At 44.7% G+C, this 3,428-nt stretch overlaps 1 long non-coding RNA gene across 1 annotated transcript; it reads right to left on the bottom strand.

Annotated features, from left to right (window-relative positions):
- Positions 1–963: 963 nt before the first annotated feature.
- Positions 964–1,197, bottom strand: LOC9651992. The gene is made up of 2 exons (XR_002990575.1): positions 1,120–1,197; positions 964–1,074 (listed from the first exon to the last, which is right to left on the bottom strand). It is a non-coding gene; the product is annotated as an uncharacterized LOC9651992 (long non-coding RNA).
- Between the last annotated feature and the right edge of the window lie 2,231 nt (positions 1,198–3,428).

The raw sequence follows: 3,428 nt of genomic DNA, 5'->3' as shown, positions 1-3,428 counted from the left end.
GCAAAGACTGGCATTGTTCTAGCGCACCTATAGCTTGGATACTTGATCCTTCCAATATCCACAAGAAAAACATGGAACTCCTGCTCACCGTTTAGAAAGAACAGCCTCTGAATAAACAAATAAAGAAATAAATAAATTGCTCAGCATCAGCAGTGTAACACTTTGGAGAGGATGTCAACTGACCTGTAAACGCCAAAGTAGAACTTCAACTGTTTCGGCTATTCGAATGCACGGGCCGGTTGCTTCACGAATTAAAGCTGTTAGATTACTGCCGCCAAGTATTTCACGCTTGTATAAAAAACCAATGATCACTTGCTACTTACAAAATGCAGCGAAATCAATGCATCTCGAATTGCTGTAGTAAGCTGTTCCTGCTTACTGAACAAAAGTGCTCCGGTAAGTTTGAAAACCGGATTTTCAAACTTAGCGGAGCACTTTTGATCTGTAAGCAGGAACAGAAATAAAAACAAGGAAGAAAGTCTTAGAAGTAACTACCATGATTTTGCTGTTCACTGCCAAATCTTTGAGCTCTTGTACAGTCAGATGTTCAAGCAACTCAGACGAATTGACGTCCGCGTCGAAAACTAAGTAGTGTCTCTCTGTTACAAGGGAGCAAACATATTATGAGTACACGATGAAAGAAATTGAGTACCGACTAACTCATGGACTGCAGAATTTGTGTCACCAATATCTTCATAGAAGATGTTCTGAAGACGGAACCATGGCCCTGCAAAACCACTGTCTCCCTTGAGTCACAGTTTGTGCGACGGCGTTGAGCCAATCTTACAAAAAGGTGCTGTCCATCAGACGAGATTGAACGAAATGCCTCGAGAAGTTCGATCTCGTCTGGAGTAAAGAGATGGAGATCCCGTTCCAATACCACTTGGAGCATGTAGAGAAAATTCTGTTGGTATCGACAGCCGTGGTCTTGTCCTTGTCAGCTGCATCCATCAGACGGCTCCATTTGACAGCCAGCACTTTTTCTTCTGAGAGACTTCCAATAGTCCGACTCTGGATCTCACGCAAATCAAGCTTGAGGCGTGCAGCTTCCGATGTACTCTCGGAGACATATCCCTGAAAGCTTTGTGAACAATTGAAAAACGCCCCAGAGATTATTACCTGAACGTCTACCACGCCTTTGTCCATGAGAGGAGACAAATAACGCGAAAGCTCTTTTGGAATATGTCCCAGCGAAAGCCCATCTGCCGTAAGCACCTGGTGCAACGTTGTTGTCAGCCATGAAACAGTCCATTCAGTCAAGTTTACCTTCACAGCGTATGTATCCATGGGATTTTCTGGTTCCCTTACCAGGTGAACTCGCATCCCAGCTTGGCACTCGACGTCTCTGTGGTACTTGCGGCCAGCAATCCTTGCCTCCAGGCAACCATTGTAAAGATCTCTAGTTTCACTGTTGAGCTCTGCCGGAAGGACGCTGTTGGCCACGTCGGGCTCCTCAAAGCTTTCAAGAGTAGAAGAAACTTCCGGTTTCGGAGACCCTGCCTTGAGCGGAGGAGACTTCTGAACTTAGACAGGCTTCAAGAGCGAGTTGGATTTCTAGTACGCAGTTTCCGCTTTCCTCGTACTCTATCTTTTTTGACAAGTTGAAGTGAAAGAGTGTATGCTGGACACTGTTCTTCTTTTTCTTCCCACTTTGCAGGCAAGTATCTGAACAAGAGAAACCATCGATCAGCGTGCTTGAACCAAAACAGAGCAAAATCCAAACCAAGATGGCAGTTGACGAGAAGTTCATTCCCGCGTATTTGCTTCCCACACACAGGGCATTCCACCCAGTCACAACAAGCTAAGCTCAGGCCTCCTTTTATTTCCAGCGAAACATCACCACACTCCAACTCCTCCTGCAGGAAAACGATCACAGATCCACCGAAGAAATAGAACCTCGATCACTCACCCGAGCCGGGAGTGACACATTGCGCTGCCGCTTCCCAACAAGCCGAATCAAGCTCTCACGGCCCCGGAGCATTGCTGAGATTACCGCATGGAACACCGCCGAGCTGTGTGTAGGACGCTTCCTCTTCGCAGACCTAAACCCTAGCCAAATAAAACATTTCCCTCCATTCCTTTGAATTCACTAGGGCAAAAGTTTATGATCACCCTGTATTACAAGCGAACATTCTTAGCGTGCTTCGACCAAGGGGAGAAGTTAATATTTACATGGCATTTCAAGACTATGAAGTCAATATAAATTGCAATCCCATTCTTCAAGTCATAGACAAAGCTATATTACAAATACTAATACTTCAACCTCAAACAACTAAGTTGGACATCACCATCCTCAGCCAAGGCATAGGGCCACAAAACTCACTACTCTCATAGAGTTTAATGAAATGCAAGGTGCAACTTGCCACCAAGTAGAACACTATAGAAGAAAAGCACAAAGGTCATCTTTCTAAAAAAGTGTAATGGCCACTTTTCTACACTAACTCTAGACTCTATCCAACTCATTTGCCTTAGCCCTAAAAGTTAATATCCTTTTCGGATCGCATCATACAAATTACCTATTAAGATCGAAGCCAACTGAAGTCAACTCCAACCCTTTCACTAATTGGCCATTATTTTCTTTGAGATGCCCAAGTGGGACTGTTGCTCGTGGAATAGCATCCTAGGCACAATCATAGAGGATCGATGATACAATTGTGATGTTTTAGAGAATCCCTTTTAGAGACACAACTTGATGATCACAGTAATGGGTTCTTGCAGCCATATCTATAAGGCACAAGCTCTGTTCACCGTGATGCCAAAGAGAAACACTATCTCCTAGAGTACAATGATCAGAGCTTATGTGCAGCAGGGACTGGCCGTGGACGCAAAGATCATGTTTGATTCTATGGAGTCTCACAACACAGTCGCATGGAACTCACTCCTGGCAGTCTACCTTACGAGTGATTGAGTGGGTGATGCTAGAAAAGTGTTTGATTCCATGCCTAATTGAGACACGGTGTCGTGGACGTCAATGATCTCTGCCCATGCCATACGGGGCCAGATGCATGCTCTTCGATTCCATGTGGTGCATTGTGGTAGCATTGAACATGATCATCTCCAGCTCCCTGAGGAGCAGCAATCTCAATGAGGAGCATCCCTCTTTGGTTGGGTGCCCCATCACAACACCATGATGATCAATGCCATGGTTGCAGCACACGCGTAGGAATGGTTATATTGATAGAAGTTGAGACTACTCGAGAATGAGTAGTGAGATTGAGATAGAGAAGGTGTCTTTAATGGGTTTAGCTAGAGGTAAACTAATAAAAGGGAAAGAATCACCCCAAGTGGTCAATCGAGTTTCTATGTTGGAGAGACTATACTCCTTAGAGGATGGACAAGGCAGGGTGAGTCTTCAGTGTCCAACCCTTGACGAATATTGGCTAAATGCCAAGGATGCAAAGGGTAATACATGTTGGTATTACTTTATA

The sequence above is a fragment of the Selaginella moellendorffii genome, unplaced genomic scaffold (assembly GCF_000143415.4).
Source record: "Selaginella moellendorffii unplaced genomic scaffold, v1.0 SELMOscaffold_85, whole genome shotgun sequence".
NCBI classification, from domain to species: domain Eukaryota; kingdom Viridiplantae; phylum Streptophyta; class Lycopodiopsida; order Selaginellales; family Selaginellaceae; genus Selaginella; species Selaginella moellendorffii.
The sequence above is the reverse complement of the archived record's forward strand: the minus strand, read 5'-3'. Positions and strand labels throughout refer to the sequence as shown.